This window comes from Sus scrofa, chromosome 13, assembly GCF_054392235.1.
Source record: "Sus scrofa isolate SSC_HxYL_T2T_F1_AM1 chromosome 13, Sscrofa_HxYL_maternal_Yorkshire_Landrace_v2.0, whole genome shotgun sequence".
Lineage (NCBI taxonomy): Eukaryota > Metazoa > Chordata > Mammalia > Artiodactyla > Suidae > Sus > Sus scrofa.
Window position 1 is genome coordinate 81,457,988 of NC_139395.1, and position 22,998 is coordinate 81,480,985.

General features: G+C 54.9%; 1 protein-coding gene across 27 annotated transcripts in view; it reads right to left on the reverse strand.

Annotated features, from left to right (window-relative positions):
* ATP2B2 (ATPase plasma membrane Ca2+ transporting 2) overlaps positions 1-22,998 on the reverse strand; it is a 371,725-nt gene that overhangs the window by 160,897 nt on the left and 187,830 nt on the right. For 8 of the 27 annotated variants that reach the window (XM_021069333.2, XM_084989473.1, XM_021069330.2 and 5 more), the window contains exon 1: positions 9,917-10,029. The exons of the other annotated variants lie outside the window; for them this stretch is intronic. The gene's annotated coding sequence lies outside the window, so the exon portion shown is untranslated. Of the gene's footprint in view, positions 1-9,916; positions 10,030-22,998 lie in introns of those variants that run through there. 27 annotated transcript variants of the gene reach the window in all.

A 22,998-nucleotide genomic window follows, 5' to 3' on the forward strand; every position in this document is an offset into this window, starting at 1 on the left:
TCTGGCCAAAGGCCTCGCCCTTTCTCCTGGAGGTTTGAAGTGGCATGTAGGCTTTGGGGGTGGCGGCCAGGACCATGGACAGAGTCCTGGCCTTCTGGGCTCTCACTTAGCAATCTTTAAGGCCTCTGCTCTAGGCCTGGGTCTCCCCTTGAGTCCAGCACGCACAGCAGGATGATGAGGGATGGCTCCCTCATAGGGGGCCCATCCCTGCCAGGAGAGCTGGCCTGAGCTGCTGCACTTCCCCCAGCCCGGCTGTCTTCCTCTGGAAAGGGGTCCAGGTGTGGCCGTGGGGGGTGAAGGGACACATGCGCGGACACTGCTGGGCAGTCACGCTGTTATCCTTAGTCCAGGTTACTGCAAAGCTGTGGTGAGGCTGGGGAGGCCACCAGGTGAAGGCTCCCTGGCCACTGATCACCACCAGCACCTCATTCACCTTTAGCTATGGCAGCCCTGCTGCAGGGGTCTGACTATGGAGCTCAGCCTGGAGAAAGAAGCTTTGGGAGGTCCCGGGGCGAGGGGAGCTGTTGGAATTCTTTCTCCTTTGAACAGACTCCGAGAGGGCAGAGAAAGACCCACAAAAATCCTGGACCCCAATGCCCAGCCATTCTTAATTCATTACCACCACCTGAGTGTGGGATGGCCACGGCCACTGACTCCTCCCTACATGGGGCGCATTTTTTAGATGAGAGAACTAAGGCCCAGTGAGGTCCAAGACTGTGGTTGGTGAGGCTAAGCCTTGGGCACAGAAGTTACTCATGGTCCAGCCCCCCAGTTGGGCCTCTGCTATCACCTACCACCTTCTGCCGGGGGCTGCACACAGCCTGGCATACGCTAAGTACTTAGCCACTATTGGTTTTATTGATTTACATTCTCTTCCCTTTTTCTAGATCCTCCAAGCTTGGAAACCCGAAATTGGCTGAGGGTGGGATGGGGAGAAGGGCCTTGTTTTAATCTGAAGTGAGTCATGTAAGTTGATAAATTTAGAAGTGGCCTAAAGAGCTCTTAATCTTCTGCCTTCAGATAGTTGCTAGGAAGAGGCTGGTTCTCAGCAACCTCTGCATTGCAAAAATACATGACAGTGCAGACGTGTTGGTGCCCCACCTGGGTCCCCCTCACTGACCTGAGGAACCGTATTCCAGCTGCTGGGCTGCTAGACCTTCTTCCTGCCTCCTCCTCTGAGAAATCATCCTAGATGAACAGGGGCTGCTGAGGTCTGAATCTGGTTCCCAGGGACTCTCCCTTGAAATCCATATGCATAGGCACACACTGCTACAGGCTCATTCCCTCCAACCCCGACCCTTCCCTGTAACCTTGACTATCAGCAATGCCTGGGAAATTTCTAATTGCAGACATGTAAATTCCCATGGGGCCCATCTGGCCCCAAAGTCCTTGTTTCAAAGATGGGCAACTGGTGTCCAGGGAGGGACCATGACAAGTCCAAGGTCATTTGGAGTGTTTGTTAAGGCTGAGTTGCGCCCAGGTCTCTGCTCTCCCTCTCCTGCCTCAATCCATTCTGTGGCCCTGGTACAGCTTGGTGGCTGGACCAGCTGGTCAGCAGGAGCTCTTGCTCTCTCCAGGAGGGAGTTTTGCTGTGTCAACTCTGCAGAAGCCACGGAGAAGGCACTTGGAGGTTGGGCAGTGCTGGCGGGGCAACTTGCAGGGTGGTTGGCAGGCTCTGCTGACCTTGGGCACAGACCAGCTCAGCTCAGTCCCTTCCCCTGTACAGTGGTGAACAGGCAGAAGCACTTCTGGTGAGAGCCCCAACCCAGCAGACACTGCAGCCAGCGGCAGCTGCTTCTCAAAACCCTCCCTCTCCTGACAAGAATCTCCTTTTCCATAAGAACCACAGAGTCCTGGATGGACATGGGCGAGGAGGCAACATCAGGCTGGTACCTGGATGTGGGGGTCAGGTTCCAGCTCTGCAGCGAGCCAGCTGTGTGACCTTGGGCAAACCAATGTGCAACTTGGGCCTCGGACACTCCATCTGTAAAATGAGCGTAGTCTGTCTTATCATTTTATTGAGCCCAGTGTCCATTTTAGCTACCATTTGTTGAACTAGAAGAGACTCATTAGGAGTTCATTAAATAATAATTGCTTACACTTCTGTCAAGCTTTGCCCTAGGCACTTTAATTTTATTTAATTCTCACAGCAATCCTAAGAATTGGATACTTCCATTATCTTCATTTTACAGATGGTGGGACTAAGGCACAGAGAGGTTAAGGAGCTGGCACAACGTCACACAGCAAGGGAAGTAGTGGAGCAGGAGTTGGAATTCCAGAGTCTGTGCTTTCAGCTCCTTCCTGCGCTATAGCCTTTGTTGTTTGCTTTGAGCTGCCAATTATTAGGCACCTACTACATATGGGTACTCTGCTAGGCAAGTGATACCCACATGAGCTCACTGACTTCTCACATCAGCTCTGAGAGGCTGGGATTCTCACGCCCATTGTTTCAGAAGGGGAAACAAAGGCTCCTGTGAGATGTACAGAAATGCCCAAGATCCCACTGGGACCGAGCCGGAGCCACAGAAGGGAGACTGGTTTGTTCCCACCAGACTGGTGCCTCTAAGCCCTTTATGGGTTTTATCTTATTTACTGTATTTCACTGAATCTAAGATGCCTCCCCTCTAAGAGGCAGCACTACTTTACATACACTTAAGAAAGAAAAAGGCATGGCTGGTTCTGTTGTGACATCGTACAGGCACCCTGTGATTTAGAGATGTCAAAACGTGCGCTGGGAATCCATGCGATTCAGCTTTAATCATAATACCCTATAAGGCAGACACTGTTACTGCCCCCATTTTACCGAGGCTCAGAGATGCAGGACACACATCTGGTTGGAACCTGGCCCCAGATTTGACGCTGGGCTGGCTGGGCTCAGACTTGGTCCTATACCGCCATCTCCATCCCTGCTCAGGCAGGCCTGGTGGGACATTGCCCTGTCCCCAATACACATTAGGACACGGAGCAGACTCAGCTGGAAACCAGAGCCCCATGTTTCCCCAACAGCTGCCCAATGATCCCCCAACCCTCCACGGCCTCAACAGAAGGTGGGGACAGCTCAGCTCCCAAGATACCCTGGAGCCGGCACTCAGCCCAGAGAGGCAGGATTACTGGCAGACAGGCTGCAACCGGAGTCTCTGGATGGTGCCCCCCACAGGCCCTGCCACGCAGCCCCTGGGCAGCCAGGTGTGACTGGCGGAGCAGCCCAAGGCAGCAAGGCCACCGCTTTATAGACAACTTCCCTTATGGTGGCAGAAGAGCCCTGGAAAGACCCTTCCTTTCTTGGAAGCCACATGGCTCTTGGACCCAAAATGGGGTCAGCCCTTCACAGCTTCCCCCCCAGAGGCTCTTCCAACCACAAGCTATGCTAGAGCAAGACTTCTCTCTGGGTCTTTGAAACCTGATTCCACCCCTCCATGGACCAGGATTTGCCCCTTCTGAGGACATCTTTAAAGAAGGCCCCTGGGAGACTTTCCCCAGAAGCACAACAGAAATTTGACATCTTTCCAATGTCTGACATGATCAGGGCTCCACTGGGAACAGTTTTCTATCCATAACGTCACATACACTATCGTCTTTAACCCCACTTTACATGCCAGGATGCCAAGCTCAGAAAGGCAAATCTACTGGCTCAAGGTCACACAGCAGTAAACACTGGCATCAGGATTTAAATTCAAGTCTTTCTGATGGCACAAGAGGAGGCCACTTTCACGTCCATTTCTGGACAGGGCCTCCTCTGCATGACTTCACCAGATGCTCACTCACCAAGTAATAGTATGATAACAACAACACTGTTATAACCCCAACTTACAGACGAGGAACTAGCTTCTGAGCCTTCGCCTGGAACATAACCCCAGGCTAGGCGCTCTACTTGTCTCTCATAACAACTGAGAAGGTGGGTGCTAATGGTAGCCCATTGAATGGAGCAGTAAACTGAGGTTAAGGCAGTAGTTCAACCACATACAGCTATTTCATGGTTGAGCTACTTATTAGGATGTGGCTTGGAAGAAGCAATTACCCTCCCACACATTACGCTAAAAAACATTTGTAAAGTGCTCAAGGATCCATTCTAGCTATTAGTAATGACTATTACGATGAGCGTTTTTGAACTTGGCAGTTCCCCACAAGGCGGGCGTTGCTGCCCCCATGCTCCAGATGAGGACACTGAGGTTCACAGAGAGTAAGCGGCAGTTAAGAAGGGACCATGGGCTCTCAACACCCTGCCCTGCACCCTGCTCGCTCACGCCCACTCTCAGCTCTTCTCTCTGGGGTCCAGGAGCTCGTAGGCCCTGGGTGAACACGGTGCTGGCTGGAGGTCACATCCTTTGGGTTCCTGGCTATGGGCAGCCGCCATGCAGCTCCAAAAAGGAAGAAAGGAGAAAGAGCCCCAGAGACTTGGGTTCAGTGCCAGCTCAGCCCCTCACTTCCTGTGTGACTGGGGCACTTCTTAACTCCCCAGGCCTTGGCTTCTTTGTCTATAAACTGTGTGGTAGTGAGGAAATGAGGCACCGTGCCAAGGCCTTCCTAGCAGTAAATACTCAGTATGTACCCTTGTCCCAAGACCCCCCATGGACACCAAACTCCGAGGATGCTCAAGACTCTTATAGAGGGTCCTTCGTACCCATGCGCTCCACGTCTGCGGCTATGGAGCTGACTGTCTTAGTGATTATAATGGGGTCAATAGTATCCCCCTGCCCCCATTCACATCCACCTGGCCCCGCAGAATGTGACCTTATTTCAAAATAGGGTCTTTGTATGTGTAATTAAAGATTGCAATCATTCTGGATCTAGGGTGGGCCCCAGAGCCAATGACTGGTGTCCCGATGAAAAGAGGAGAGGACCAGACACACAGAGGGGGAGGTGAAGATGGAGGCGGTGCTGGGCTGATGCAACTACAAGCCAAGGACTGCTGAGGACGGCTCTACTGCCAGAAACCAGGATGGCTCCACATCCTCAGGGCCTCAAGCAGGAATCTGCTGACACCTTGCCTTCAGTCCTCCAGCCTCCAGAACAATGAGAAAATAAATTCCAGCTGCTTTAGGCCACTCAGTCTGTGGTCATGTGTCATAGCAGCCACAGGAAACAAACACAGTAGTTGTAACGACTGCTGCTGCTAAGACCGCGGCCTCCCCTTGGCAGGATCTCCCAAGGGGAGAGCATAGGACCAGGGTGCTGCCACAACTTGCCCAATGTCACCTGCCAGTGACTGACGTGGGCCTGGAAATCAGCTGATTCTCAGACCAAGGCTGTCTCTTCCACACCCAGGGACCTCTGCAGCCTTAGGGACCCCAGTCCTGGTGGCCCACCCCCTGGCCCCAATAGGCCTGGCCATCTCAACCTGCCTCTGACCCTGCAGAGGTTTCCTGGCTTGTACATGATGCTTCCAAGGTCTGGAGACCAGGCGAAGCCCTTAGCACATCACCCAGCACATGGTATGTTCTCAGAAGATACTGAAAGCTTGCCCTATTTTTCATTGTTTCCATACAGCCGTCTGGGTATGGCAGTGAAAGGGGCAGTCTGGGTAGTGCAGTCCCATTTTACAGCTCCAAAACCAAGGCTTGAAGAGGCAAAGTGGCTGGCCCAAGGGCACACTTAAGCGGCAGAGGTTGGTTTTGAACTCATGGGTTCTGATTCTCAATCTCAACAATTTCCATTCACTAAACCATAAATATGGGCCACACCCTGAGCCTGGCTCTCGTCCACCCGCCCCTCACCATGGCCTGAGAAGTGGGTCCCACTGTCATCCATTCTACAGACGGGTGGACTGAGGCTCCACCTAACCATCTGGAACACCAGGGCCTTGCCATCTCTGTTTACGACCAGCTCTTAACAAGGGGTAAAGCCAGACAACCAATTGTCTCTGTCCAGGGGGACGTTCTCCCTAAATATTTTGTTTTAGCCTCCTACAGGGAGGGGAAATGAATTGCTACAGGTTCAAGGTTAGGGCTTTGGAGAGGGCAGAATGGGCTGTGGGGCCTGGGTTCCAGGCAGAACCCACCCCTGCCTTCCGCACTGCACTGTGTGCTCCAGGCAGGGCTGGGGGAGGGAGCCTGTCCACAGCCGCCCCCACCCTTGTGTGTGTGCACTCGGCACCCAGCACCTGCACCCACCTCCACTGCAGCCCCTTGGGAGAGAAGGGAGGCCAAGAAGAGCCACATTCTGTACCTCAGGCTCCCCCAGGCCCCAACCTTGACCCTGCACCTATTCTGTGACAGCTGCTTCATACACATCATTTAAAATCTTCCCAACCGCCCCGCTTTCAGTCTCTCCCCCTTCTACAGAAGGGAAGACTGAGGTTTACAGGGAGGAGCCACACCCCACTGTCCGTTGGCTGGCTGGGGATAGGCCTCACCTGGGCTCAAGGCCAAGGGCTGGTGAGTCTCCTTGGAGCCCGCCTCCCAGCCACACTGGATTTAAGGTTGCCCCACATGATTTAACGGTGTGGGCTGAAGCCAGCAGCACGGGATGGGAACAGAGGGCTGGAGATGTGTATTTCATATCCCTTTGCCACCAACTTGTCGGGTGCCCTCAGCTCTGCAATGTGGCAGGAGCAGGGGAACAACATGGTGCCTGGGTCACCCCAGCTCCTGGATCCTGTGGGGGCCCCAAGCCCGTTCACACACACCTTGGCTCTCGCGGTACAGAGCCACAGAGATGAGGAGCCTTGAAAAGGCACCCCTCAGGTCCTCCCGAGTCACTGGGGTGACCCAGAAATCTAGCCCTCACCAGATGATTTTTTAGGCCCATTCATGCTTGAGACTCACAGGCCTAGAGGTTCCCCTCCTGACCTTGGCCAATTGCACCTGTTCTGGCTCCCGGCGCTGATGGCGGGCCAGCTCTGTGCACAGCCCTCTAGGACTCCAGGCCCCTCGCCACTGTGGGCTAAGGGAGGGCAGGAACATGAGGACACTGAGGTACAGAGAGACAAAGTGACTTGCCCAAGGTCAAGGTGGCCAGGAGCTGTGCCAGGGCCTGGTGTGCTCATCCTTTTAACTTGGACTCAACATCTGGGGAAAACCAGGGGCCCAAAAGGCCTCTGTTGCTGCATTCCTGGGACCTGAGAGGAGATGGCAGGACTCCCCACATGCCACGAGTACAGCGTGACCTAGGACAAGCCCATTCTCCTGGCTGGGCCTCAGTTTCCCTCTTATAATTGGGTCTGAACAAGAGAACTTCAGAGCACATGTCTGCTTGACTTTCCAAGTGCTGTCACTTCCACAGAGTCAAGGGCTGGCAGAGCTGTCCAGCTGCCAGGGACAGGGCCACACTGGCCTGCGAAGGGCTCTGTCTTCACCCACAGGAGACCCTCTGGACCCTTTCTTGGAGCCTCACCCCCAAATCCTAAGTTCTTGGCCTGTTGGTGCTCAAGACGATGGCACCCCGAATTGGAGCTGGTCTCAAAGATGAGGGTAGTGGAGGAAAGGGTCTAAGAGGGTAGGCAGGGCGCCTGATGGCCTGCGTTCTGCTCCATCTCTGCCACGTTCCTGCTATGTGACCTTGGGTAAGTGTCTTCACTTCTCTATGCAGCTTCCTCATCTATAGCATGAGCATAATAAGGCTATGGGTGGCTCACGTGAAGTGATGCATGCAGCGTAATTAGCTCAGTGAATGCCAGCGAGCTTATTATTATCTACCCTGGTCCCTTGACCTGGTCCTGTGAGAACAGAGAGAGGGGCCCAGCACTTAGGTCCCTCTACAGCCTAAGCCATGGCCCCAGCTCTGAGAGAACCCACACCAGTGTGCTGGTTTTCCAGGGCCAGAGAAGGGAGTTGGTGGGGTAGTTGGGGGTCCTGGTGGTCTGGGCCATTGGCAGTAGCCGCCCCTGCTCCCTGCTCTGTTTCCTTTCCAACTCTGGACAGCCTACTCTGCAGAACATCAATGACCCAAGATGGCTTGCTGAGCCCAATCACTGTTCCCTGGGAATGTGGGCTGTCCCCACCTCAGGCCTATGGCGGCCACTTGGGAACAGATGACCCCCTGTCCCCATAGGCAGTCCCCTAGGAAGCAAGCCTCTTCCCAGCACCCAGAGAGGCACCTTCACTCCCATGGAGGATGTCTGGTCCCTGAGGGATGGGTGTGTGCACATGGCACTGGTGGAGGTGCTGCATCTGTGTGCCTGGGCCATTTCTGTACCTGTGTAACCTACAATCACCTGTGGCCACATGCCACCAGGCCGTGTGGCCTCCAACAGACAGACAGGCACGTAGATGGCACTCAGGACATCAGATGTGTGTGCCTATCACTTTCACCTCACACAAACACATGCCACACTGGCAGCTGCTGCAGGGCACTGTGGTATGCAGGCTGCTTCACCCATGTGCAGCTGACTGCATTCCCAAGGTGGTGCTACCTGCATGTGTGGGCACGCTGTGTTCACAGGTATAAGTGCATGCGTGCGTATGTGTGTGCATTCTGTATTTGGCAGGTGAGCGGTGCTATTCAGGGATGTGAGCTGTACTGACATGTGCTGGGGTGTACCTGTGGGCACACCACCTTGTGTGTATGATTTGAACATGAACTAGGCACTACTCTGTACTACATTTCTGTATGTGCCCCTGTGCAAATCTATAGATGTGTACATGCCCTGATGAGCATGGGACTGGGAGTATGAAGGTGGCTGAATATACGGGACATCAGCCTTTCTCCTGGACCTCCCGCCCAGCCCGGCAGGGTTCCCCCAGAGCTGTAGCCCCTTCCCTGCCACTGCTCCTTCAACGAAGTTAACAGGCGGAAGCCCGGGGGCTTGTGCTCCAACCCCCTCCTACTGCACACGTCAAAGGAGAATTTCTCCGGATGGCGCCCGCCGCTCCTGGAAATGCCCCAAACGTCAGCTCTGCCTCCTCCCAGCAATCTGGAGAGCAGTGTAGGCAAGTAGGGGAGCCCGCTCTGTGCCGGGCAAGGGGGGTTCAGCATCACACCAAGACCCTCTGCTGGCCGAGCCTGCCTGCTCACTTACCCTTCTGAAGGTCGAGCAGGGCTGGGCCTGGTGGGGGCCCCAGACCCCTGGGGCCTTTCCTAACTGTGGAAGACCAGACCCGGAGACCCCTCCCCACACAGCCTGGGTGAGCAGAGGACAGCCGTGGCATGGAACAGCCACTTGGCTACAAAGGGTGGTTGCCCACAGCACCCACCCTTGGGGAGTGCAGAGGTCCCCCTGTTGGATTTCCCAATCTTGAATCTACTGGAGGGCAGGGAGGAGCCCCAGGTGTCCAGGGCTCAGCCAGAGCTTTGGGGCAAAAGTGCCAACTCTATCACCCAGCATGACTGCTGCAAAATGGCTCGGGCACCCTGCTCCTGCCCTTCTCCTGGTGGGCTCAGGGACCCGGGACTTGTCCCTGCCACCACACACCCTGGCTGGCCAGACCTGGTGGTCCCGGCACACAGCAGCCCACCCCAGCAAGGGGATCCTCCATGGGAGCCCCCCCCGCCGCCTCTTTTCTGGGACTCTGGCTGTAGTGGGCAGGGGGCACCTTCTGGTCTTCCGTGTCTCCCTGGGACAAAGCTGAGGGAAAAGAACCTTGCCCCCCACTGCCAGCTGGCTGGCCCTTGCGTAACAACCATCAGGGGCATTTGCTGCCCAGAGGCTGCCGGAATCCACCTGAGATCCCTGGCATCTGCCTGTCCGAGGCCCCTCTGCCCGTGTCCCCAGAGTCCCAGCCTTTTCTCCCCCGTCAACACACAGACAGACCCTCGCACCAGTGTCTCCTTCAGCGGCGGCTCCCAATGCAGCCTCAGCTGCTGTCAGATAAACAAGCTCCGCACCACCCCCCCTCCACGCTGCCACCGCCGCCACCATCAGCACTGAGAAAAATCAAATGAAATGAAACAAAATAAAATGGGTGAGGGAGGAAGGGGAGAGCGGAGTGGGGCGCTTTTTATTTTTTATTTCCTCATGCTGGGGGGTGCCGGTACTTACTTGGCTACGAAAATCACCACAAATCCGGCACGGTTTCCAGGCGGGCAGCCCCGTAATCGCGGTGCGGCAGCTGGTGCCGCGGCTGAGCCCAGCCAGCGTGCCCGGGTCCCTCTGCAGACTGTACCATCCTGCCCGAGCAGGTGGGGGGGCGGGGGGGGCGGAGGCGCCGGCGTCGGCTTCTAGGAGAGCATCTCGCCGGCAAAATGCAATCTCTGGGGAGGCAGAGGCCGCCCCTGCCACTGCGCTGCCTGAGGGTGGGGGAGGGGACGGGAGGACCGGGGAGGGACGCGGGGAGGGCTCTCTCCAGTGGGGGGACTGGGGGAGGAGAGTGGGGGGCGGGGGTGCGTGGACCGAACCACCACGGTGTTGTTTGCGGTTTTAATTCCTCCCACGGGATCATGAGGAACTGAAGCTGGCAGAGTCCCAGGAATATGCCCCGCTCCCCCGAAGTAAGAGGGAATGTCAAGGGCATGGTGAGGGTAGGGTTGGGGCTGCGCTGGAGGGGAGGGGGTCCTTCAAGTGCTGGAGGTGGGGGGCAGTGATGGAGAGGGGAGCACTTTGCTCCAATGGCCCTAAGTCATCCTCTACTTTCTGGGGGACCCATTCAGCTGGGCAGGGGCTCTGGTGCCCCTCTTTTTGATCAGGACACCCCCAGACCTGGGGGGCAAAGGTCACATGGGGAGCAGTGAACTCATCACAGACTAAACACATCTATAGTTGCAGGACCAACGGACCAAAGCCTACAGGGAGCTTCCTGCTCCTATGGAAACACAGTCCAGCAGCCTGCTGCCCACTGCCCATCCATAGGCACTCCCACCTTCCTGGGGGGCTGCAGGTTTGCAGAAGACCCCACAAGGGGCCATTTCTCTGCTCATAGGTGCCCACTGGCAGGGGGTCTGCTCGTGTCCTGTGCACCTGCAGGGACATCAGTGATGAGTTGGGGGGGGGCTGACAATGTCCAGAAGACCCCAGGGACCCCTCAACAAGGAGTCTGTGGGAAGAGATTTCCACAGCTAGCTGTCTGCTTCTTCCTGCCTCATCTTTGGCTGACCTGCTGCACCTTTAAATCCAGACCAGTGGGAGGACAGCCCGGGAGCAAGGCTAGGTCACAGTGGGTGAAGGGGTTTCTCTCAGATCTGGAAGCCTCCCTCCTATCACCTTGCCCACTCCAGGAGGGGTGTCCTGCTTGGCAGGCGGGCACTGGAGGTGGAAGAACCTTCAGGACAGTGTCTCAGGGCACCTGTCAGTGTGGAGGGGGCGCGTGTGGGGGCAGGAACAGGGCTGGGGGTTGCCAAAGGAGGCAGCCCCAGACAGAGGCTTCCTCCTTCCCCCACCCCCACCCCCTGCCCACTTCTGAGCTGCCCGCCCAAGCGTCCCGAGCTTCTGCTCCATCCCTGAGCTGGCACAGAATATCAATTTGTCTCGTTAAGCTGAAAGTCTGCACTGCACCAAAATCAGAACCCGGCCAGGCAGAGGGGCCTCGGGAGGCAAAGAGCTGGGAGCGCCGGTGGCAGGGCCCCTGTCAACAGGGCCACGCTGATGTCTCCTTGCCCTTCGCCAGCTAACCTATCAAGGGGGCCCACTCTGCCCCTGGACTAGGCCGGGTGAGATGCAGGGAAGCTGCCAGAAGCTAAGGGTGCTGAGTGGCTGGGTGGCCCTGGGCTCCTGTGGGGCAGGCAGAGAAGATGCCTGGCTGGGATTCTACAGAGCAGCCCAGGATGTCTCCCAGGGAGGCTCTTGTGCTCTGCCAGTAGCCTGGGACATGGAGCTCCCCCACGGCCCCTTCTTGGGGATGCAGAGGGGGGACTCCACTGGCCCCTCTGGCAGTCAGTCTCTGAAGAGAGACTCCACTTCAGGAGGGGCCGGACCAGGAGTAATCCCTTCCCTAGGGCCCAAGGGCAGCAGTGTGGGGCCATGTATAAGTGTCTGAGACAGTGCGGTGAGGGTGAGCACAGCCTGGCCGGCTGAGGGGAAGGGCCTGCCGCAGCTCCCATCTGGTTGGAGCAACCGTGTCTGGGCCAGGAATCCCACCGTTATTGCCATGATATTATTGGGGGCAAACCACTTTCCCTGTGATTATAAAACAAATAGCTCCACAAGGCGCCGGTTATGAGCCACATCTCAGCAATAATAATCCCTTTCCTGTCCAGCGCACTTTAGTTCACAAAGGCCACCTGCAAAACAGTAAATCACTTGTTTCTCCAAATACTGCTGGAGTGGCTGCAGTGGGCACCCATGTTATGGATGAGGCCACAGTGCATGGCTTAGAGGTGTGTGATGGCCAGGACAAGGTCTCTTGGCCATAAAGGGGTAAACTGGAACTGCGACCCAAGCCTGAGGACCCCAAGCCCAGGGCTCCCTACAGGTTAATGTCAGCATGGCACAGGCCACCTGGGAACCCCAAAAGTTATGCACTTGGAAGTCCTAAGTCCTGCGTGCCACTGGCCCCTGTGAGGGGCCGGCTGGGCCTTCACTATCAGATACCAAACTTTCAGGAGCTCACAGATTTTGGTTCTCAGGATTTAGACTAGCACTGGCTAAGCGGCCGTCTTCTTGGTATTTCAGGCCTGTGTGCTTCAGCCTCTGCATCCACATTCCAACTCCAGGATATTCCCTAACTTTTAAGGCAGCCCAAACGTTAGAGTTGAAAGTTTTTTTCTTATGTTAGGCCCAGGAACTCCTATTCATCCCTCAAAAGTCCAGCTCAAATGCCCCTTTCTTGGACAGACCTTCTGGATTCCAGCAACAGAATTAGTTCATGACTCTGGCCTAGCTCTGATCATAGCATAATGTGATGGTTTCATATCTGTCTCTCTCACAGGGCTGTGACCACCTGAATTCTGTCTCCAGAGTCCCAGCTCCCAGCTCCCAGCATGTAGTAGGTGCTGCAATGAAGGCTAGAATGAGTGTGCTGCTATGTGATTTTGAGTTATCAAATACCTAAACTAGAAAGACTCCTATCTAATTCTTCCGTTATATAGTTGAGCAAACCGAGGCCTCAAGAGAAGGATATAAGTGGCTTGCTAAAGTCATCCTTGAGGGTCAAATCTGGCCACAGACACTGTCCCCTGTCCTGCTCCCCTCCTGTAGCAGACACACCTGGAGCCTCTAGCCTATCTTTCCAGGATATGTTGGGGGGCAGGAGGTTCTGGACAGGCAGAAGTGTTGTGAAATCAGACAAACAATGGCACTAGTGTTGCAACTCTGGGAAGATTGCAAATGACAGGTCAGGGTCAACCACAGGGAAGAGGGGGAGAGAGGCAGGAGGCCAGCCAGGAGGACGACCCACAGCTTCCACCTCCAGCATGATTTGGCTTATGGTGGACACGGCTTGAGGGTCAGAGCTGGGGAAGGTATGAGAAATTGGGCAAGGGGTGAGGGGAGAGCCGGTCCAGTCAGATTTCGAATAGTGTTTAGTTGGCCAGTTTTCTCCCCTGGGGGCGGGTCCTGGGGAATTGGAGAGGGTCAGTCACCCAGGAATGAGGATGGGGAGCTTGGCCCGGGCTGATGGAGGCAACCTGCATAAGGCAGACTGATAAGGTAGGTCGTTCAGACAGGCCTGAGGGAGGCAGAAGTGGATGCTGCTGGAGGTCAGCTGCAGCATCTCAGGGAGATATGGGCTCCCTGTTGCCACTCATCTTGAGGGGAAACAGGCTAACCCTGCCAAGCTCAGGGTCTTCTGCAGCCTGGGCAGGAGCCCCGGGCAGCTCGCAGTCAGCTGCTGTCACAAAGAGCTGCTGGCTGGGTTGCTCAGGATAAGCAGGTATTGCCAAAAACACCTCCCATCCCTGCCTTGTCTGACTCCCACTAATCACTCCCAGAGAGATGGGGCTTCTTCCCATTTTAAAGCAGAGAAAGCTGAGGCCTGGAGATTTTGAGTGAACTGCTTAGGAGTTACAGAGCCAGTGAGGGCCAGAATGGAGTTTCGAACGCTAATCCATCCCATAAGAGCTTTTGACCCATCCCTCTGTCCTTGCCTGAAGTTACCCAGGTCTGAGCCATGTGACTCCCTCTCCCAGACTCATGACCACGTGGCCCAGCTTTTTCTTAGTCCTCCCTCCACCACCTTGGGGTCCTATACCCACTCCCACCAAGATCTAAACCTCACCCTCAAGACAACCAGACCTTGGGCTGAGGCTTTGTGCTCAGATAGATCTGGGTTCATTTACTGGCTATGTGACCTCAAGCAGATGACTCACCTCCCTCAGTCCCAGTTTTTTCATCTGCAAAATGGGATAACCTTAGTAACACCTACTTGGCAAGGCTGCAAGCTGAAGGTGCATGGCAGCTATTATTAATAGAAAAAACATGGGGGCAAAGCTTCTTTCCAAGGCCCCTGGGCAAGGCTGGGGGCATGGGTCCCTTTAGCCCCTAATCCTACTGGTACTTGCTGGTTCTCAGATACCACTGGTGGGGCCAGGGCAGGGCTGGTCTCTAGGACTCTGAAGGCCCAGGCAGCCCTGCTGAGACTTGAACCCAGGTCCTAAATTCCCAGCTCCTCCCACTGAGTCTTCTCCCTTTGTAAAGAGGGTGCAGGCCTGCATCTGGCTAATCCAGCCACCATTCATATTGACATCCTACCATGTGTTTCATATGGTGTGACCTTTGCAAAATCCTGGTCCTATTTTTACCTCCCATTTTACAGATAAGGACACTCCCATTTTACAGATAAGGTACAGAGAGGTGAAATGATGTTGCCCAAGGTCATAGAGTGAGTAGGGAATCAGGGCTGCGTGAGGCCCCACTCTGAGCCCAGGGACCCTCTGGGAGGTGGGTGTGAGCCTGGGTCCAGGGATCCACGTGGGATCCACATTTCTCACAGACCAGAAAACCTCAGCCCAGAGGGCCTACCCCAGCCTTCCAGAGGGTGGGACACATGTGCAGTGATGGCTGACCTTACCACCTCTCTGCAAGGTGAGGGGTCAGGAATAAGGGGCCCATTAGGGAGCTGGCACTTTCCCACCTGGTAGGACACAGTGCCTAGTGGGTCAAGAGCTACTCTGGGCAGACTGTTCTGGAGGAGGCGGCCTTTTCCAGGCCTGGGAAACTGGGTCTCATCCACGTTACCCCTTCAGGTTGCTGCTGCCTTGTTCATGCACACACTTGCACACTCCCACACCCGTCCATCACCCCTCTTCCCATTGGTCTCCCTGCTTCTCCTCCTGCCTGCCTCCTCCTTTTTACCCACCCCTGCACTTTAAGAAGCTTCCTCAATTCCTCTAAACCCTTCTTTGGCTTCCCTGTCCCCCCAGCACAAAACCCAGATTCTGCTCCACAGCTCATGAGGCCTGGATGATTATTCTAGACCCCTCCCATTACCTCTGTCCGCTTTCCCTACATCGAGCCTTCCCTGCTTCTGAAACACACCCCCACATTTCCATGCCTCTTTGCATGCACCGTCTACTCCACCAGGGGTGCCTCACCTCCCCAGTTCTCAGCCAGGAGAACTCTTTACCCTTCGAATGCAACTCCAGCAACTCCTCCTCCATGAAGCCTTCCCTGATTTCTCCTCCATCATCCCTTCCCCACAAGAAGAACTGTTTCAATTAGCTCTTTTATGTGCATCTGTCTTGCCCATCAGGCTTGGAGGCTCCTTAGTTGTAGGGAATGGGTCTCATTTGCTTGTTGTGTCCCCAGCACTGGGCACAGAGCTCAATAAATGTTGATTAAACTGATGAATACAGGTTTGTCGAATGAGAATGCAATTCCCCTAGTGGTTTTAAACTGGCATTTGCATCTCTCTACAGCTCTGGAAATATTCTTTGGGCTTGTTTGGAGGTCCTAATTTAAAGTTGTTGTTTCCTGAACCTGTCAATGAATGAGGTTCCCTCTGGGTGCCCATTTCACGAAGAGGAAAAGACCCCAATTTCTTTCAGACACCCTTGCCCAGAGATGTCTCAACTCAGACAAGGATGCCTGAGCCCAGGACTGGACCCAAGGTGAGCTGGGCACCCAGGGAAGAGTGCCTGCCCCTAAGTGCTCCTCTCCATCTACCTACAGCCTGACATTTCATCATTAGAAATTCATTTCTTTGAATTATTCAGTCAGCAAACATTTATTCAGTCCTTACTGAATGTGAGGCACTGTGCTGGAGTCCCTATTTAACATTCGTGTATATGCATGTCTGTTTTCACTCCTGCTGGAAGGCTGACTCCCTGGAGGAAGAAGAGGAGGAGGAAGCAGAGGGAGTGGAGACAATGAAATCAGGAATGCCAGAAGAGGGAAGATGATTTGTCATTTGCTGAGCACCTACTGTGTGCCATGCACTTACCACAAGAGCTGTCATTTACTCCTCATCACCACCCCATGAGAATTTAGTGTTCTCGGTCCTCGGTGTAGAGGAGAAGAACAAGCCCAGAGTGGCTTGCCTAAGGGTGCACAGCTGCGAGCATTCAAACATAGCAGAGCCTACCTGCAGCCTGTCATCTCTGTAGGCGTCATCCCACTGAGGAGGCAGTAGGGACCCAGAAGGGAAAGAAGATGTCCCAGAGAGGGTGGGGGCAGAGGGGTTAGGGTTGCTACCTGCTGCCTGGCTGGAGAGCTGGCCGCAGCTGGGTTGTAACCAGTAAGGAGTTTGGGCATGAACACGGCCATGTCTCTGGCCTGTGGGTCATTAGACGAGGAGGGAGTCTGCAGGGGCTGTGTCAACTGTCTCTGCTGAGTGTTTCCTGTGTGCAAATGAACATACGTAGGAACACACAATCGACCTGCTGCCTAAGAGGAGAGGATCACTCCCATTTTACTGATGGGGAAATTGAGGTCTGGAGAGGGGAGGTGACAAGCCCAGGACTACACAGCTGGAGCCTGAGTGAGAACTCAGGTCTCTCCTGGAAGGCTCACAGAGGGGCAGCAGGCTTGTGGGTTTACCCCACAAGAGGTTTCCGCACCGTCAGCCCTCTCAGCGGAAGTGACGTCCTTGTCACTCAAGCTTCCGCCCTCTGGGACTCGAAGGGGCGCTTCTGCCACAGCCCCTCACTTCACCCAAAGGTGGCAAGGAAATGGGGGTGGGTGCACAGAGCTTGGGAGCTGGACTAGCTCAAATCCTTCCCCACCCTGATGGGCTGAGTGACTCTGGGCAGATCTCTTGATCTCTCTGGCCTCAGGCTCCTCTGTAAAATAGGCATGGCACCACCTGCTTCCTGCTTCTCTGTCCACTCACTTGTTCAACAAATATCCACTGACATCCACGACTTGTCAGGTTCTGTGCTAGGTGCTGAGGATACAGTAGTGGGTTTAGAGACAGTTATGAAATGAAATGAATACACAAGCCAATGTACATCTACAAAGGGGTCTGTGATGAAGCGGCAGAGACCATGAGCATGCTTAGCAGGAAAGTCTCCAGTAGGAGTGAAGGAGGAGTGGGAGAAGGTTTCCCCGAGGGGGTGGTGAAGGAGCAGGAGTTCACTAGGTAGAAGGAGGGGGTGGTGTTCCCCACAAAGGGATTGGCATGTGCAAAGGCCCTGAGGCTGGAAAGGAGTGGAAAGGAAGGGCGGATGACTAGAGGGGAAGAGGTGGCAGAGGAGCAGAAGATGGTGGGGGCCTTGTAGACCATGTGACAGATCCAGACCATGTGCTGGGAGTAGGAAGAACCTTAGAAGGGTGTGAAGGATTAAATGCGCTGAGGACCATCAAGCGGCGGTGAGGGCCTGCCACAGGATAGACTTCCACGGTGTCGTGAGACAGCCGCACCATGTAACCCCACCTTCCACAGGGGACGTGTTGATTCAACAATCCAGGATTGGGGCAGGCTCTGAGACAGGGACACATCACCACGGCTGGGAAGATAAACACATCCAGTACATGTGCACAGACTCTCAGATGTGCTGGGGGCTGAGACGAGCACCCAGCAGAAGGAGAAACAGGCCAGGAGAAGTGAAGGGGCCTGCGCCCTGGGGTCGAGGGTGACTGAGATGAGAGCTGTGGGCTCAGGACTCTCAATCCAGGGCTCCCTCCAGGGTCTGACACTGCCTCTGACGGTAGCTCTGCTGGAGAGCTACTGGGCAGAAGACACGGTATTACTATGAATTACGAAGAGCTGAACAGTTACTACGTGATGGGTACTTTTTTCCCTAAGAACTTTTCATGTTTTGGCTCATTTGATTCTTATGCTTTAAGATAGTTTTGATTTTGACCCCCATTTTACAAATTGTAAAACTGAGGCACAGAGGGGTCAGGTAACTTGGCCAAGGTTGTTCAGGAAGTGGTGCTGGGATCTGAACACAGACATCTTCTTCCTATATGGTCAGAGGTCTGGGGAATGCTGGGGCCCTCCTAGGGTGTCTGGCAAGTGACCAAAGGGAGCAGGGAAGAACTGAGACGTGGAGTCAGAGCTGCGCTGAGAAGGGAGGATGGGAAGATGAACTGTCTGTGCTCAGGAGGTGGGCGACAAGCAGTGCGGATGGAGCCCTGATGGCCTCCAAGTCTGTCCCCACAGGGGCATCCCTCTTTCTTCCCAGAGGGAATTCCCTTTGGGATCTGCCTGTGGAGCTGGTCTGTGTGGAATCAGGGTCTGTCTGGGCTGGGAGATGCTGCTGTGCCCCCCGTTGGCCTACCCTTCCAATTTACAGATGGGAAGCTTGAGGCCCAGGCAGGCAGCTATGTGCCCTGGGCACACTGCTGCTAAGCCAGGGCTGGGAGGCAAGTGCTGGCTCCCGGGTAGCCCTTCAACCCTATGAGAAACCTGCCCTGTCACCTTGTGGGGCCACGTGTTCAGTACCCATCTTCATCAGACATGGCTCCAAGAGCACCTGCACCAGAGCCAGGGCCACCCTCCCAGGAGACCCTGCACCCATGGGGCCCTCTGTGAATGGGACTGCCCTTAGGGCTGAGCCGCTACTCTCATTACAAGGCCACCGACAGGCTGCTCCACGGGGTAGGGTGAGCCCTGGATCAGGACTTGGCCAAAGTGGGACTTGGGCTAGTGGGTATTTCTTGGGTATATGAGGCTGTTTCTTTCTGCGGGACCCAGTAGAGGACAGCAGAATCGAGCAGGGGCTCAGGAATCAAAGGGAAATGGGATTGAACCCCAGCCCTGCCATTCACTATTGGGTAGACTGGAGCTAGTTATTTGGCCAGTTTGATCCTCAGTTTCTACATCTGTGAAATGGGAATAATAATAACTACAATTATGAGAGTGTCGGAGGCATGGAGGAGTAACATGTATGCTCCTGGCACACAAGCTCAGCAAAGTCTGGCTTGCTTCCTCATCTCTTTTCTCTAGGGTGATAACACTTTTAAGCTGTAGGAAATCTGGTCTTTGATTTCAAACAAAATGAAAGAGACTCTGAAGGTATCACTGGTTCACTTCTTTCGCATGAATTGAGCACATACTACGTGCCTGGTGGGGTGGGGACTGCCTCCTGGGGCTCTGGTATAAGAAGGGAGTGAGGGAGGGAGAGTGTAGGGAGCCCTGGGGGTTCAGAGTGGTACCCTTGCCCTCAGTGAGGGCTAGGATGCTCTTGCCCCGCACCCTGCCTTGGGACCTCCCCCAAGCTTGGTGACCACCTCCTCTGGGCATGGTCAGGACTCTCAGCTGCCAGCCCCACGGAGGAAGCCCATTAACCCCTGCCTGAAAAGCCCGCCCCAATTCAGGTCCCGGAACTACCTTGGCTGGAGGCCAGGGGCTGTCTGGCTGGGCTGTAGGCTCTGAACTTACACACCCCTGATTTCACATGCAGGCTCCATTACCCACTGGCTATGTGACTTTGGGCAAGTCTCTTCACCTCCCTGAGCCTTGGTTCTTTTTTTTTTAGGGCCACACTCCTGGCATACGGCAGTTCCCAGGTCGAATCGGAACTGCAGCTGTCGGCCTACACCACAGCCACAGCAGCGTGGGATCCAAGCTATGTCTGCGACCTACAACACAGCTCATGGTAGCTCTGGATCCTTAACCCACTGAGCAGGGCCAGGGATTGAACCTGAATCTTCATGGATACTAGTCGGATTCTTAACCTGCTGAGCCACAACAGGAACTCCTAAGCCTCAGTTTCTTCATCACTAAGATAGAGATAATGTCTAGGTCAGAGGACTGTGCTGAGAATTACCTGGGATACGCATGTTAAACACTTGTCTGCCATGTGTTATGTGCACAATGAACAGTAGCTTGACATGGCCCACAGGGCCCTCCTCCCTTCCCTTGAAGCAAGTGGAGAGAAGAACTCCACCCTGGGTGGCTGGCATGGTAGGAGTCTTGCTTGGTAGGTGCTCAGACTGGCTCGTGAGAGCTGATGGTGTGTATGACACCCTCATGTTGGTAGCTTGCTATCTGCCATGGTGGGAGCATTTATACCACAAGCGCCAGCAAACACTACACACCAGGGCACGTGCTTCTCTGTGACTGATCTGGAATGTTCACCGGCATAGCACCAATCCCCAGGCAAGAGTGCAACACTGCTTCGGGTCTCCGGACCCCTTCCTCGCTGGTTCCCCCCACTGCTCCTCCCTGCCTGGTGGCCATCGCCCACCCCAGCATTGTGACCTGCTCTGGGGACTTCTCTCTTACTGTCTGCTATGGGGTTGGCAAGGCTGGCTGCCCTGCCCCCAGGGATTCCAGGGCAGGTGAGGTGACCATGGTGAGGCACTGCCCTAGAAGGCTGTTGGCCAATTCTCGCTCCCTTGGCTCCTTTGCCGAACCCTTGTCAGCCCTCCTCTCAGCTCCTTGCACCCCAGCCATGACATTTTCACTCAAATTCCACGATGCCCAGCACTCAAGCCTGTGATCTCTTCTCATTTACCCTTTCCACCTCCAGCCCCGTGAGGACCACTAATAGGCAGTGAGCCACTGCGATTGGAGACAGGTGGCCCTGAGGGGGTCCTGGCCCTGGCCCTTGCTCCCCGTGGCACTGGAAAGCTATCTGGCCTCTCCAAGACCCCCCTAGACGGACAGTGATATAAAGCGGCCCCTTGCCATGGTCAGGCACTGTGCCAACAGCTCCACCGGCCGATCCCATCCTTATTTCCTCATCTGTAAGAAGGGAATGAGAAAAGTGCCTGCCCTTGGACTTGCCTGGTAATCCCCAGCAATAGCTGTGCTGAGGTTGGCCCAGGCTGGAAAGCGCTGTGCTAATGCTGTCATCCTACACTGAAGGGCAATGCTTGTTTAGATCTACAGTTTTTAGATGTGTTCAAGAAAAAAAAAAAAAAAAAAAAAACCAAAAAACGCCACAGGCATGTTATTTATAGTCAGCTCCCGTACAGGTTTTTATCATTCCTTGCTTGCTTGGCTAAAAATAACACACAACAAAGGTCACGTCTGCTCCTACCTATTGGAGGAATCTGCAAAGAATGAGGCTTTCGATGCACTGCCTGGGTGAAGTGAGACTCTGCCGCCACAGCCCCTGGAATCCCTCCTCAGGAGGCCTGCAGTGTCTCGCTGGGCAGGTGGGTCCTGGCCTTAGTCACCTATTTCCCCAGCCTAGGTGGAGGAGGGGATGGTAGTAGACCAACAGAAGATTGGGCTCTGATTCCAGAGGTGAAGGGCTGACATCAGTTTCCCCATATTCGAAATCAGAGGAATGGAGTCAGCAGGCACAGAGAACTTTCTCCTATCGTAAATGCAAAGATGCCCTATTCTGATTTCCTTTTCCTCCACGCTGTACCACTGTGGACGCACTCAGTGAGTATCTATGAGCCCTTAGATATTGATGATGACAGGTGTGTTCATGATTCAAATAATCTGGAAAATGTTTGTGACATGCCGATAACATGACAGGCAATGCCTCTCAGTGACTCTGTGCACCCCCTTTACCCCCTCCAAGGAAGGGACTGGGTGCCCCTATCTGACAGACAAGGGAGGGGATGGAGCCTCAAGGGTGAGGGTGCACTGCATAGCTGGCACCAGGCAGTGACAGCTCCAGAGGGTGTCTGCCTCCTGGGCCTGGGCGTGGCTCCAGGTCCTCAGCCTAAGCACAGCAGGTAGGAGGACACAGGCACCCAGAGCTTGCTTCCCCATCAGTGAGGGAGCCATGGTCCCAGCTACGGTGATTCTCACACAGGTGGTGGGAGGCCTTGCCTGGGCAAGGACCTAGGGCAGCCTGGAGGAGGTTGCAGTGAACAGCTCACATCTCCTGGTCCTTGCCAGGAAAGGTGGACAGGAAAGGCATTCCAGGAGGGCCCAGGAGAGTGCAGGTGGGGTGGGGTGCGAGTGCCTGGGATGTTTGGGGCAGGTGGGGCAGGCTGTGGAGTGGGAGTGGCAGAGGCCACTGGAATGTCAGAGGCTGTCATAGGGAGGGGGTTAGCAGTTTGCCTGGGGGCCAGAAACCCCTAAACCTCAGTAATGATGCCTGCCGGCTCCACCGGCATGGCGCACACTTCCCATTTTGCTTTAAATCAACTCTCTTAAAAAATGTATACACTTTCTTACTATTACCTTAAGCATTCATGGGCATGAGATCATGAATTTGCTTTGCCAGTTGTGTTTTGCCCTAAATGCATTAAAATAAGTGCTCAGTACCCAGAATGGGGCCCAGGTCTGCCCGTTGTGGACCATAGTGCTGGCATTGGTTGGCAGGTGGGTTTGAGGTGGCTGATTTTCTCTGGGTTACCAGAGGGTTTCTCAGTGATCACAAGGGGCAGGGGAGACATTCCTGGGGGCTGGCCCCCCACCAGATGACAAAGGCCTGTGCTAGCAGGCCCCTCGCTGGGCACTGCCTGCCGCCCTCCCCCTCTTCCTCGGCCTGGCTCTCTGGGAGGGCTCACTCCTGGATACACCTTTTTCCCAGCCAAGAGCCGCAGCGGCCCGCCTGACCTCAATGACTAACACACATTCCTGGCCTAGTTAGAAAGCCCCTCGCCTCTCATATTTATAGCCACCTCTGGACGTGCTCTTGCCTCTGAGGGAGGCCTGGCCCTTCTTTCGCCACCTCTGTGCTGCCCCAGCTGCGTGCCCTGAAGGCGCTGCTAGGCTTTCCTCTTTGAGAGAGAGCCGTAGGGCTGAGATTTCATTCTGGGTGACCGGGGCCACAGGGTTTCTCCTCCCCGGAACCTCGTCTGTAAAACGGGAGCCGTTGTGTGGGCCAGGCTGGGCTGTGGTGAGGATTCAGTGAGATCCTAGTTCTGAAATTTGAACAATGGCTAAGGCTTAG